The sequence below is a fragment of the Marmota marmota genome, unplaced genomic scaffold (genome assembly GCF_001458135.2).
Source record: "Marmota marmota marmota unplaced genomic scaffold, marMar, whole genome shotgun sequence".
NCBI lineage: Eukaryota > Metazoa > Chordata > Mammalia > Rodentia > Sciuridae > Marmota > Marmota marmota.
In genome coordinates this window covers 36,488,212-36,504,430 of record NW_026000108.1, presented here as the reverse complement: position 1 = coordinate 36,504,430, position 16,219 = coordinate 36,488,212, and positions in this window count along the sequence as shown.

Below are 16,219 nucleotides of genomic sequence, written 5' to 3'. Positions count from 1 at the left end.
GGTCAAAAGGGAGGGAGGGAGAGAGAGAGAGAGAGAGAGAGAGAGAGAGAGAGAGAGAGAGAGAGAGAAAGAGAGAAAGACACTAAGCTCAGCTCACAAAATATAAAATCCAAAGTCATGCCCCCAATGACTCATGTCCTCTAGCCACACCTTAACTATTTAAAGTCACCACTTAGTTAATCCGTATAGGCAGATTAATGCAATTAGATTAAGGCTCTCATCACCCAATCATTTCACTTCTAAACTTTCTTGCATTGTCTCATATAGAAATTTTTGGGGAAAACTTCATATTTAAGCTATAACACAGAGTGTCTGGACAAAAGCATCTCCAAATGAAGGATGAAGGTGGTTTCTATGGTACAATTGCTTGGGAAATTTTTATTTATGCCTCTTCCCCATCCTTTTCTTCATCTCCTTTTCTCTAACTAGAACCAGCACTTAACACCCATGGTAAATATAATATTATCCTTAAATTATTTCTTGAATTATAAAAAACCTCTAGAGTTATGCAAAGAAAAAAGGAATTAAATATGTATATATATGAAATTTATTTATTGTGTATATTACATGTTATATATTTTACATGACTTTATTATATAATTACATAAGTATATATAATTTTATCCTGGTATTTTTGTTTGGATTTGCTTTGTTTTATTAGCTGGAAGATTCATCCAAAACTTTTATCCAGCTATTAATAGAAACATGAAGTTCGTATCCCATTATGTAACACATACAGAGATTGAGCCTCAATATTGTGGGCAGTTATACAATTTTAGGAAGAAGTTGTGAAGGTGGTGAATCTTAACTCTGAAACCCTTGTTCCTCTTTCTTTGTCCAGTTGCCTAGATAGAACAGTGATAAGCTACAAATCTCTGGACTATTTTAATATTCACAGAATGTCTTAGCTAAAGTCTTAAACATGTTCAAGGTTCAAATTTATGAGATACTTTTATCCAGGTACTCTTGTTCACATTGCTCTTAATAGATTACCTAATACTTTTCTTTCTATGTACTTAAGATCTGATTCTGACCTTAGGTACTTTTCTTTGAAATGGAATGTCCTGACATCACAGAAGCATTATAATAGAACAGTGACAAATCATGGTGAGAATCCTGGTGCGTACTTAATGATTTCCACCATTAGAGACTGGCAGATGAAAAGAATCTCCCTGTTGAGACAGTTATCCACTAGGAGAAAATTTTCCCTTTAGAAAATGTAACACAATTTATTGATATAAATCTATCTATTCACAGCTATTTGCTGGCTTCATATTTATCATGTTCCTAGAATTTTATCATTCATGGCAAGAATAGAAGTATAGAGTACCGTGTGTCTCAGCTACCTAGAGCAAAGAATATGCTTTTTAAAGCTTTAATTCTATTGATGTCATAAATTTAACTTAGTTGTTGCCTTGGTCTCTGTTTTCAGACCTGACATGAATTATTTGAAACCCAGCCTTTGACCTAGTTGAAACTTCCTCTCCCTGTAGACCACCAGGAATGTGTCAGGAAAACAAGAAAAACTGTAATAGTATTCTGGAGATTCTACTTAAAAGAACAAAACACGGGGAAAGGGCCTGGTATCCTGTGGTCAGAGTCATCCCAAAGAGAGATCGCAGCTGAGAGGCACTGGGCTGTTTCCCCATTGCCTTTTTGTCTCCAATCAATTAGAGACGGAAACTAAGATCCATGTAAAATACAATGCTACTCTATTGAATTTATAGAATTACAAACAAACCTTAGATTGAGGGGGAGAAAAAAGGTAACTAACTAAATAAAGGTAACTAAATAACTAAGTAAAGGTAACTAAATACATATATAATATTTAATAAAAATATATAATATCTGTGCATATGCACATAATTGCTACAATTTGATCCAATTGGAGATCCAAAATTTATATGCTAAATTCATATACTAAAGAATTTATAGGACATAAAGGATAAAAAGAAGAATGCATTGGCTTTTGTACAGCTTCAACTGAGGTTTTAACTTGTTAACATTTGCTGAAATGCACAACAAATGTCATGGCCTTCCTGTATTTCATTGCATAATCATCACAGATTTTATGCCCAATTTTTTGCAAAAAATAAGGATGAGAGACTGAAAAAATGTGCTGATATAACTTAAAAATCATTTATTACTAAACTGTGTGTGGTGCAAGATTAGGATGAATGGAATCCTCATGAATAAACACTAAAGTTGAGGAGTAAAAATCACACACATCATTTCTTTGTGACAACTTAATGAAAATTTTTCAGGTCTGAAAAAATGTTACACATTAATTGTTATTGATTTGTATGCTATATTTTAAAGATTACACTTGAAAAAAATTCTACTTTGTTGAGAAGTATGGACTTAAAAATTTAATCTTCTGTGTCTGAAAACTCTCTGCCGTTATCATCGGTTTCCTTATCTGGCACACTGTCCTCTGTGCCATTTATGTAAGATGTATCTACCTTTAGTCCTGCAGCACTCTAAACAAACCATGCATGTGGGCCTTCAGAAATCTATTAACAATATATATGAGCTGAGAATTCTAAACTCATGTCTCACAGTGTTTGAGAAGACAAATGGCATCCATATACCACTGATGCATACATTGCTGTTCTGTTTACCTTTTAAGTGGTGTGAAGAACAGAATTAGATCACATGATGATTATGGGATTAAAGGTTATAAACCAATTTTTGAACTGAAAAGAAAAGGGTGCAATGATGATGCACAGCAATAATTATGCAGTGCAATATGGTAATTGGTATTAGGGCTTGGATTGTAGTTATACCTGAAGATCCCACTAAATTTAAAAATTCTGTCCCTATTATATTGGAAAGGCAATTGAATATGAAATCAAGAAAAATCGATATGATTCTTTTTAATTGTATCTTTCCAAATTCCCATAGTCATACTGCCCATTGCTTTATAATATTTCACAACATAAACGCTGTGGCACAATGAATAATCATTTCAAGTTAAAATGAATTGTTGGCGTTTAGAAAATAGGTCAATAAAATATAGTGCCATGAATTCCTGGTTAAGATAGCTACTATGGCCTACTGTAAGTGAACACAGTACCTTCAAAGATGAAAACTTTACATAAAAATCTAGTTAATAGAGGAGTAATTATCCCTGTTCTTCTCCACTTTAAGTCACATTTTGCTTCTACTCAAATCTATCCCAAAGGGTACCTTATAATGGATTTCTACAGTCTGAATGCTGTGGTCCTAATGGATGGGATCCCATATCTCAAATCTGATATTATTAAAATTAGCAGATCTGTTAACAACCAGTAGATGTTTGACTTGTATGAATTTTGCTAACATCTTTTGTCTAGTGAGCATATAAAACAACATCTCAGCTGTAGTTTGCCTCTGAGCCTCTGATATATAGTGATACTCCTTTGCTAGGCTACCCATGGGATACCTCAACAACTTCGTCCTCACACACAGGCTCTATGGGAAAGATCTTAATGACATCACCCTTCTCCAAGAGTACATGTTATTATAATGATTATATCTTCTTCCAAGGAGATTCATTTGACTACTCATTATGGACATGTAAATATAGTGTCTTTTAGGGCTTTTGGATATCTGGTAGCAACATATTCCTCACTTAGAAATTTTACATCCAAATTACAATCAAAAGGCAGTCCTCTTAGAGTCTTAAATAAAACTCCTTCACTGTAGAGGTTTATGACTCTATCTTCTTCAGCTTCCTGGAGTTTCTGGATTACATATGATGGTTATTAGTTATCCAGGATTTCTGATGCAAAATAATTCCCCTCTCAACTCAGTACTACACAACATTAAAACAACAAATGACTGAATCTTTACTAGTCTCTCCTTGAAATAGATTCTCACAACTCTGAACCTGTGACCCTTTATAACCCACATCCCATTATGCTTTGGATCATGGAAAAAGCATGTTACAAGTAGAACTCAGCTACTAGGATCTACTTTAGACAGGATGGAGCCAAACTTGGTCCATTTGGTGATTTCTATCTGCTATCTGTCTTCCCTTTTCCTTGATCCATTACCAGACACCAGAGTACTAGAAGAAGTCATTGAAAGGTTATGGAAGATAATATTCTTACAAGGCAGCAACCTAAGAAAAATGGAGGGACAGTGTGATTCGGGAGGAGGGAGGGAAATTAGCTAAACATTAAACTTGTTCCGGTATATCCTTTCCCAGTGACAATGGACCCTGAGGGAAAAAGCAAACTTTCATCCCTTCCCGGGTTCATCCCAAGCATCTCCACCAAAAGCAAACATATACCCCTTCCCAACTGGGTGAATACTGAAACTCTAGACCCTAGAATTCTTCCCTTTCCCATTGCAGATGAGTCTTGGAAGGAGAAAAGCAAATAATGCAGCTCTAAGTGACAATAGGTCCCAGAGGAAGGAGACAAGCAGTGAACACCGAGTTGTGAGCTTTTCTCAGTGACAATGAGTTTCAAGCTTTTTACAACTGCCTTCCTGAGTTAAAATTTTTACCTGCACAACTGGGTTCCTGACTATCTAAACCACATATCCACAGTCTCCAGTGATTAATTCAACCTCATTGTAAACTATAAAACTCAGACTCCTTCTGTAACCCGGGAGCCGTTTTCATACCCAGAAATGAGCCCTCCTGTGACTGACTGACTGACTTCCCTGCAGAATGAAGGAAAGTTTGCTAATCCGAGGTTGGTTTCCTGCCTCAGTCATTTGTGCGCCATGTGCTTAGTCATTCCTTCCCCAGCCCCCTTAGAAAACCTTTAGCATCATCAGAGTGAACAATAATGGGAGTTCATAGACTATGGCAGTGCTAACTATCAAAATGATGGAGCTTGGTGGAATGTTGCTGCTTTTCATCCCTTAGCCAGGATGTCCCTTATTAAAGGATAAGTTCCAAGGAACAACACACTTGGCCAAACTTCAGGCAGTTTTCCAACAGTGGATGCCCTGTTCAACAAATGATCCCATCTTCACGCTTCCTATAAACCAGTGGGCCATTACATACAAATTATCCCCTTTAAGGTAGAAAAATTCTGGTAATCTCTTACTCCATAAATAACCAAAATACAAAGCCAAATCACTCGTGTCTTCACATATACTAATGCCATAATACAAAGATTTACTAGCAAGCTCCTTATTCCTTTATGAATGTCCTATACACAGTATTGGTAGTAACCAAAAATACATTTCATTTCTTAAAATATACATTTCTAGGCTTTTGAAAAAGATATTCAATAGAACTTTCATATCCCTATGTAGGTCCCAGATAACTGGTTTAAATGATGGGCACAATAATATCTTTAAACAAGTTCTTTTTAAATTCCAGTTCAACAAAAAAATCCTTAAGTAAATTTCTGTTTTGCCCAGGTCTCAGTCTATAAATTTATAAATTTATAGACTCAGTCTATAAATTTAAAAAATTTATAAATTTTTTATCTTGTCTCCTTCTGACAAAGACTGAGAACCAGATTGAGGGCAAATGCTTTCCTGGGACTCATTAATGTTAGATTGTTCCACAGGTCAGGCAGCTGCTCATCTGGTATGGTACCCATCCAAACTGGTATGGTACTCCATCCAATACAAAAACCCTAAGAGGTACCTCTATATACTTTTACTGACCTTGGTTTTGTTACTTCTTGTTCAGATGCCTCCATTAGTTTATAATCCAGAGACCCATAACTTTAAGTGGGCACCAACTTAAAATGATATTCCAGTCCCACATTCCAGACAATATCATTCTAGACAACAAACTCACCATTGAAGATAATATAACCTCATGTGTCATTATTCCACCTGAAGAGCTTGCCCTTAGAGCTGGCTTTACTCTTCTAGTGGAGTCTACTTCATACTCATACTAAAATCTCCACCCAGGCACTCCCATGGACTGTGTCTCCTCAGGTACAAATTTGACACAAAGGTTTTTTTGTTTTTTTTTTCTTGAAATCAACTGCTTAGTTGGTGATCCTAGTATATTTCTGGTTTCTGCTTAAATACTTCCAGGCTTATAGGATAATTTGGTCAAAGCTATTAAAAATGATGAAAATTTTTGCTTTTCCTAGGAGGTACTGGTCCCATATCAGTCAACCCCTGGGATCCCTAGCATGGTGACTGCAGTTCATAACAACCTACATTTTATTATTGAAAATGTAAAAACTATAGATATTCAGTGCCCTAACCAAAAAATAAATAAAATAAATAAATAACAATCATGCAAGATAATGCATGTTACAGAGCTTGGTTTAGCTATTCCACAATATAAAAATAGATCAAAGCATCATGTTTACATAATAAATGTATATAACTTTGTCAATTAAAAAAGAAAAATAATTAAAAAGCTATAAGAGTAAAATAGCAGATTTAAATAAATAAAATCCAAGCAAACTTTACACATAATAGGTAAATTTTCCAAAAAAGCGCACATATTTCAATAAAGGAGTGTATTCTTGTGCTTCATATAAATAATCAGCATTATTCTTGAATTTATACGGCCATAATAAAAGTGATGACTAAAATAGTAATTCCTTTTATTGCCTACTTCATAGTTTCAGGAGACCACCTACACATAAAACCATACATTTTTAAAATAACAAATCGACTTCCTTCTTGCTTGTTAACTTATCTAATACAGGTACTATATTGGCAACATGATTCACAGAATAACATGAAATCTACTCCATTAATTTTAATGTCATCACAGAGAGATAATTTTCTCAAAAATATGTTGATAGTAATAAAAGAAGTGATTTTTAAGGCAATTTCATTAAAGTTATAGAATTTATGTTTTACTTTTATCCACGAATTTCAAAGTTCCCTATCAATGCTTCACCAGTATCAGGTGCCACAATTTATCCTACAAGTTAATATTTCAATTTAACTTATGATAAAAAAAAAACTGATTTTGGATGACATTAATATCTGATAGGTGGATATTCTTTTAATTGAAAAGAAATTTAAATCATTCATCAACTTTGCATCATGCTTGTTAATAATTTTTACAGATATGAACTATCCAGATCAATACTATCTACTTAATAATTGTTGTAAAATTCTGGACACATCATAACATTTTGTACAAGCACTCTTTTTTTTAAATTTATATATGACAGCAGAATGTATTACAATTCTTATTACACCTATAGAACACAATTTTTCATATCTCTGGTTGTGTACTTAGTATATTCATGCCGCAGTCCAGCTGCAGCAAAATAACCGGGGGGTTGATGAACAACTTGTGTACATTGATACAGCAGGAGTGGGAGCCGTTTATTGTAGAACCGGAGCGGTATGGTATATATACATTCCACACAGCTTATCTTAATTAACATAAACTAGATACATCAGTCAACCAATAAGGAATCTCCACACTTAATGGCTCACTGGCACTCCCACTCCCTCTGGCAAAATGCCAGACGCCATCCTGACTTGTTTACAGACTCTAACATATTCACACCAAATTGTGTCTTCATATATGTACTTTGGATAATAATGATCATCATGTTCCACCATCATTTATAACCCCATGCCCACTCCCTTACCCTCCAACAACTCTGCCCCATCTAGAGTTTGCCTATTCCTCCCATGCTCCCTCTCCCTATCCCACCATGAATCAGCCTGCTTATATCAAAGAAAACATTTGACATTTGGTTTTTTGGGATTGGCTAACTTCACTTGGCATTATCTTCTCTAACTACATTCATTTACCTGCAAATGCCATGATTTTATTCTCTTTTATTGCTGAGTAATATTCCATTGTGTATATAAGCTTCTCACTTTTGTTTTTGTCTTTAACTCTTTTCTGCCATTGAATAAAATGGATTCCTTCTTTACATGGAAGTATTAACATCATTGAAATAACTCTCAATGCTAAATTCCCAACTTTACAATGTTGAGACTCAATTAATTTTTTAATTGCAGAAATACTGGGAGCTAATATTTTATTCTGTAGTCCAAATATTTTAAACAGAAGTTTTCTTTTTAGTAGCCATTGTATGTTAACATGTAGCAACAGTTTAACATCAGCTTTCAGATAATCTCCTACTAAAGAATATTCTCAAATTTGACATCTCAGTTTTTAGTAACTTACACTTTTTAACTATGTCACTAAACATATTATTTAGGGCACTTAACTCTTTTTAAATATCAAAACATTCCTGTGATGGACAGAGTATGGAGAACAATAAGCAAGCACAAGCTCTGAAATCTTCAAGATTACTCCAGAGCATTTCCTTGCCTTTGCAGATGTACCATCAGATCATTTTCCTAAACAGAACTTGTACTCTCCACAAATTGAATGGTTTATACACTTCAGGCTTAGCTGTGCTTTTCAGCAATCAAACTAATAAATTTTCATCTACAAAATGTACATGTACTGGTGAAATTGCCATGCTAAGAATTCTCCTTATTTGCTAAATTGCAATAAAAATACTTTGTTAGCTTTACTTATCCCATGTGTTCTCCCCTATCATTAGTTTTCTTCTGAAGCTGATCTATTGTCTTATCTAAAGTTGATCTATCATTGAACTCTCTTTGGTGCAATTTCATCTTGTATTTTTAAATTAATGCCTGAGAAGTAGTCTTTCTCTAAAACCTCAGCAACAATGTACACATGTACTGCTAGTTTTAGCAGCCCAGATACTACTTATAATAAGCTCACAAAACAATTCTACTCATATATAAAATATTAAACATTTATTTGTCAGCTTTTACCTCAGTACCCTTTTTATAAGATAATTTAAATTTGAATATTTCTTTAGATCTCAAATTTTAAATCTATTTATGTTTTGTTGCTTCCATTGCACCTTTAGCAAGTATGTCAGCCAGTGCACATTGTAGTTTTGATGCTCCACTATTAATTATGGCTGCCAGATAGAATTTAATTTGACAGTGTGTAATCCTGAGCCAATTGACAAAACTTTTTAGTATTAATTTATTCACAATCCTTTCATTACTATAATTTAGTTTATGACTGTTGCTTTATTTTGAAAGGTTTTTTTTTTTTTTTTGGACACACACAAATCCAATAAAGCTTTCTTGCACCACTATAGATAAGTGAGGGTAAAAATACATAATATAAAACTTACTTCCATAATTTAGTTAATAATTTTAAACTTCAAATTAAAAAACCTGTCTTAATGAAAATTAAAATGATCCTAAAAATGTTGGAAATACAGATTATTATTTTAACTATTCTTATATACTTAATATATTTATACAACTGGTTTACAGTTAGTTATCAAACTAAGTATTCATGTATCATAATGTAGAGTTTCTGAATAGGCCTACTATGCAGCTCCTACTGTTTTTAACTCACCCAGGTAGTTTGGAAACATTAAAACTGTTCCAAAAGACATGTGTATTGATCCTATGTTGAAGTGTCATGATAATATCAAAGTCTCTCAATGCTTTTCTCTCCTGTACGTTTATTGCCTCAACTGATAAGGAACAGTCCATAGATGAGTGCTGGGGCATAGATGCACTCAGAGTGGCACTGGGACTATACTCATTTATGTTCCTGAAGTTAACCAACTCCTCTTCTACCATACCAGAGAAGTGAGAACACAAAACAGAGCAACTCCAGATGGTAGAGAACCTTAAAATACAAATAGAGGGATTTAATATAGAAGCAGCAGATATTTGGGAGCCTGTGTAGCTTCAGGAGCAGAGGGATAACATGATAATAGTCATGTTTTAGCCACCAGTGTTTGCAGAATGTTGGAACTTCATTCACATTTTTGAGACATCTCCATTTAACAGATAAGACAGCCAAAACAGCAAAAGTGAGCAACTTAAACAGAGTAAATTATAGTTATAAAGAAGGTTTGGAAAAAAATCTAAACAAAATACAACCAGCAAAGAGCTCCTATACCTTGCCACATTACACAGTGGAGTGACAATATACAATGATTGTGTACTTTGTATCTCAAAAATCTAGGGGAAAGGATTTTGAATGTTTTCATCATAAAGAAGTGGTAAATGTTTGAAGAGGTAGATATGTTTCACCTGGTTACACAATGTATACATGTATAGAAAAATCACATGATACTTCACTAATAGGTAAATTTGGCATGTTTATATAACAGTTAAAAATAAATTTATTTTAGCTGGATGCAGTGGCACATGCCTGATAATCCCAGTGGCTTGGGAGGCTGAGGAAGGAGGATTAAAAGTTCAAAGCCCACCTCAGCAACTCAGTGAAGCCCTAAGCAACTTAGCAAGACTTTGTCTCAAAATAAAAAAATAAAGAGGGCTGGGGATGTGGCTTAGTGGTTAAATACCCATGGGTTTGATCCCCAATACCAAAAAAATGAATTTAAAAATTTATTTTAAAAATATAAAATAGGTGCTGGGGTTATGACTCAGTGGTAAAGCGCTCACCTAGAACGTGCAAGGCCCTGGATTCAATCCTCAGCACCACATAAAAATAAATTTAAAAAAAAAATAAAGGTATTGTGTCCAACTACAACTAAAAAATAAATATTTTTTAAAAGTATATAAAATAAAGTTAGATAACTTTGGAATAACAATCACAGCTAAACTTACAAGGACGCTGTGTGAGACCTTAACTTGACCTCCCTTGAAAAATTCTCTGATATTTAATTGTCTTTTCAAAGTTGCTCTTCATTCAATGGCTTGGACAGTTTTCAGGTCACTCCACTCCCAACAGCTATGTGACACGCATTAGCCATGACCACCGAAGCATAAAGAAATTAAGCGGCTACAAAAGACATTAGGGAACTATAAAAATTCAAGGACTGAAAGTGGCAATGTAAAGTTTCAATTAGCCCATTTTAGTTATTTTTAGGATGACATTTCAGTAATGTACATAAACTTACAAATAGCAGAACAAAATATAAAGACTCATTCCGTTATCTTTTTTTTTTAACTTTTTGAGCATATCATGGTAAAAAAAAATCTTGAATTCATTTAAATCCATTAATTCTTTCAAAAGTATACTAGATATTGTGAGTTGCCTACTAAGCATCCAGTTTCTCTTTTTTATTTAACATCCATTGCTTTGTCACATATGCATGAACTTTGGGAAAAGTGGACTCTATTCCTATATCCAGAAATGGAACAGAAAATGGGGGCACGATTTAGATTAAGGCAAAAATTGAGCACAATTCAAGCCTGACATCTTTAGCCATCCCATAATGACCTCCTGTTAGGCAATCTTCAGCCTTCCAAAAAAAATCTCACAACCATATTATTCAAGAGAATGACTGAATAATTTTATTTAACGAGAGAAACAAGCTAAGAAGAATGAGAATCAAAATCTTATACAGTTATTTTTCCTTGTGGGGCCACTTGTAGAGATAGAAGTAAGAAAACCAAATGTCTTGAACTTTGAGCTAATTGCTTAGCAAGCAGAGTTTCAGATTCAGTTAGTTTTCTTTTCTTAAGACTTTTGCATGTCATTACATATGAAAATGGGTTCTAGGATAATTTTTCCTTTAGAATGGAATCTCCGTTAGAAGGTAACTTCACAATGGCAAGAACTTTTTATTTATTTTCTTAATTTATTTATTTAATTAGTTAATTCAAGAAAGACTTATTGCTAATCTACCATGCATAGGACATTGTTCATTTTATTAGAAGTACAGTGAGTTTGCTACTGTATGGAACTTTCATTCAGTGATATAAATGAAATAATTGCAAAAATTGATTTATCAAGTTAAGCATATCAAACCCTATTTTGTAATAGAAAATGATAGGAATAAAGTAGATGTCCATTCAATAGGATAATTACAGAAGGTCTATACTTTAATTTAGAAATGAAAGATGACTAGGTAGATAAATCATGACCAGGAGAATTGTCTTCCTGTTAAATGGGACCCATAAGCTTCAAGGGCTTCATAATGAAAATAATTTGAATCTGATTTATCATATTCACTGTTAAATCCCCAGTAACTGGAAAATATTGAACATACATAAAGTATTTATTGAAATGGTTAAATAAGTTAATAAATTATGAAGTCATTTTTGCATTTGGAAAGATTAAGCAAGGAAGAGATTTGTATTTGCCTAAAGTCATGTACACATTTGAGGAAGTTGGAAGTCATAGATGAGGAGCCAAATGCTTGCTTGAGGTTTTGCCATAGCCTTTATTCTATAAGGTACAGTTAATTAATTTGATTTACTAATATGTCCTCCAAACCATAAAGCAGTTTTACGTTATTGATTTCTATTAAATAAAAGGTTCAATTACCAATTTTATAATGAGCAAAGTAAGGAATTTTTCTTAAACTCTAATTGAAAGCAAGCATTTTAAATGTTTGGCAAAGAAAGATATTCATATATAAATGAACATTCATGCATGGAACAGAGTTGGATATTGGAAAAGACCTGTTCATTTAGGCAAGGAACAGTGTTTGATGCACACAATGAATGCTTCCACCATCTAAGTTTTTGTTTAGATACATTTACAGTATTCGTAATGATCCTAGAAATTGTTTAACTTGGAAAAGAAGAGAGGAAATGTTGAGAAATAACATAAAAGTGTTGATATTGAACATACATGCTACTAAAATACTTAAAAATTTCTTGTATTAAAATATTTTTGACATATTATAATTTCTCTGAAAGTTTACAACTTCTTTCTCTGTCACATACTTCCTTCATCATAAGGAAAAAATACTTAAAAGTACCTGGAATTAGTCTCTATACAATGTTAATGAGGAGCCTCTGAAGAAATATAGGGAATGTTTTTTATCCATGACATAGGATGCAATACTCTTACATTTGTTGCCATAGCAAACTCTAAAATTACTTTTGTTCTGCCTACCTCCCTGTACATCAATAATAAATATCAAAGATGTTTTGCCTGAAACTTATATTTAACTTGAAATAGTGACTTTGGGCTTAAAAGAATGTATACCAGTACACACAGACATCTTGCTTTCTTAAATCATTTCTCTCCAATGCATAGTCCTGTCACTTATGTATTTTCCACTTGTAACTATTGAAAACTTGTTGAAATTCACTGCCAAGGACCACAACAGTCTTGACACAGTGTTTCCATCCTCTCTCTGAAAGAGAGATAATCCAGACTAGAAACCAAATAGTTTGCCAGTTAGATTTAACAGCCAGGCTGTAGAAATGGAAGAAATTGGTTTCTTCCATTGACCTGTAAAATCATGAAAGCAGTCATAATGCCTATTATTGTCAGAGTTTATCATTTAATTTGTCTCAACCTACAGACTTTTCCAGTTTAGTAAGTACTTATAACTTTTGTTAACAAATAATTTAAGTAATCCACAGAATTGCAAAAGTATGTTAGAAGAGAAAGATAAGAGTTTGGGAGATTGGAGAATGCTGATTAAAATAAGCATAACTGAGGGATTGCCATGGAACTCCTGGGGATCAGGTAATGAGTAAAAGCATTGACTTGAAGTCAGTGTGAATATTGCCTTTTCATTTACTATTTGTGTGATTGTGGGTTGCTTAATTTCTCAAATCTCATTTCCCTGTAAACTACAGATAGAGATACATAAACAAGGATACTGGTTGTAAGGTCCTATGATGTGATGTTTGTAAAGATACCCCCTCTTCTCCTGCTTCTTCTATCTCCCTCCCCTCAGTCCACTATTCCTTACTGTGGGAATAAAGAGAAATTATGTCAGAAATGGATGAACATATTGCAAGAAGAGTGAGAAATCTAAAATGATGGTTGTGCAAAACACATTGGACCATTTGGTTCCTCATTTGCGTACTGAGTTCAACTCAGGTCTCCAGTAGGCATTCTTATCTGGGGCAGGGAAGCTTGAGTTCTCCTGATACCCAGCAACTCTTGATGCTAATTTGCTTTCAGGAGGTACACTGCTTTATTAAATAGATCTGGATTTTTTCTAGAACCTAGATATGTCCCCTCCCCAAATCATCAGTCTTATAATGAATCCATATTTGTGTGTTCTTATTGTAGTGCCGCCTTAAACCACACATTTACTTTTCAGAATTAGAATCTTGCATTTCTCTTATGAGTTCCTCTTCTTGAATCTTGAGCCCAGCCCCTGAACTCAGGCAAGAGACTGGAGCAATTTTGTCTCCTTATTAGCATTCCTACTACTGATTGTCAAATCTTAAGAGATGGCAATAAATACATTATAAATTCATCATTTCCAACCTCTGCTGAGCTTGCCATTTTTCTCAGAAATTCTTTCTCTTGTGTTAAGTCACTTTCTCTCCTATTCCTCTCAAAAGCTAACTCCAAATCACTTCTAGAGGACAAGATACCTCTAAAACCCAGGATGTACTTGTCTCTTATTCTAAAAAGAAATCAGATTATCTGGTGAGGACATTTTCAGCTTCCTTCCGGCCTACTTCCAATTTTATTCAAACTTTAATCCATGTTCATAATTTTCTGAAGCTATCATTAGAAATTATTATAAACCTTCTATCTTAAAACAACAGAAATCTATTCTCTGAGAGTTCAGGAGACCAGATTCCTGAAACCAAGGTATAAGTAGGGCCATATTTCCTACAAATGTCCTGGGGAAGAAACCCTTCCTTACTTTTAGCTTCTGGAGGTTTCTGGCTACTTTGATCATGGCCACTTAACTGAAATCTTTGATTTTGTCTCCAAATTTCTTTCTCCTTGTCTTCTCTGTTAAATCTCCCTGTAGTGTCTCTTGTGAGGATACTTGTGATAGCATTTAGGGGATACATGGTTATTCCAGGATTTTATCTGCATCTCAAGATCTTGAACTTAATTACATCTGCAAAGACTCTTTCCAAACAAGATAACATTGCAGGTTTCCAAGAACTTGTCATAAACATATTTTGGGAGTCACTTTAGGGTCTACAAATCTATGCTTTTAACTGTCTCTGCTGCCTCAAAGGAAGATCCAGTCTCTCTTCATTTACCTTTAATCTTGATCCCTTCCCTGCTTTAGTTTGGTTCTCTTCAGAAGAGACAATGGTTTGATTATTTGGAAAGTGGTGTCAGAGGATAAAAATGAAATAATAAGAAGAGTGAGACAAAGACAAAAAGGTTAATATGAAATTTGTTTATGGAAACACCTATAATGAGGACTCAATTCTTATGAAGTACATATGAGGGTCATTATTCATTTTGATAATTGCATCATTTGACCTTGTGAGAGTCTTTATGTAATTTTTGACACATGTACTTTGAAGGATTTTAAGGTTAAGAATTCTTCTACCAGGGTTGGGATGAGGGCTCAGTGGTAGAGTGCTTCCCTGACATGTGTGGGGCACTGGGTTTGATTCTCAGCACTGCACATAAATATATAAAACTAAAGGTACATTGGGGGAGAAATATATATATATTTAAATATATATTTATAATATAAATGTATGCCAAAGAATGATCCACTTATATACTTCTCCCATTCTTTGGCATACATTTATATTATAAATATATATTTAAATATATATTTCTCCCATTCTTTGGCATACATTTTCACCCACTACTTTTGGGTCAAAGAACTCTTTTCTTCAGTAGTGTGTCTTGATCACATATTCAGGATTTTCCTTAACAAAATTTCATTATTTGTCCTATCATACTCCTATGACTTTTATATTATTCTTTCAATAAAGACATTTTATCTTTCAATTTCCCCAAATATTTTCTGTTAAGAGTACATCTTTTCCAAAGCATTGGATTTGCCCACATAAATTTACCCTGGGAACATTTTTACTATCTCCTGGCTTTCTATCACTTAGGAATAAGCTAGAGGAATAGTTCCTATGGCCTCTTCTTTTCTTGGTATTCTTGCAGTAAGACTTTTTTTTCTTGCCAGGATTTTAACTCATCCATCCAGAAAAATAGCCTTACTACATCAGGCCTGCATACATGCAAACATTCAATTTCACTTAATTTGGTACAAATATGAACAAGACAGATTGTGTCCTGAAGGACTTCATCTAGCAGAGGAGTGAATTAAAACAAACAAAACAAAATAAACCCAAGATAGAGTAGATTTAAAAAAAAAAGGCAGTACAAATGTAGTTCCTAGTACACGGTGTCTCATATTATAGTGCTATGTTGAACTGAAGTTGTTATTGATCCGTGGTGGTGGGTTTGGAAGCAAAGCTGCAGAGAAGGTAGCTGGTAAAGTGAACTTAGTGGATATCTTTTTTTGGTCAGAACTTAAAGAGTGATACAAAGAAACAATAACAGAAAGAGTGGAGATGAGGGACAGCTGTGGAGTTGTGGTCAAGGTCTATGCTACCCATGATTGTTCACATTTATCTTCACTAGCAA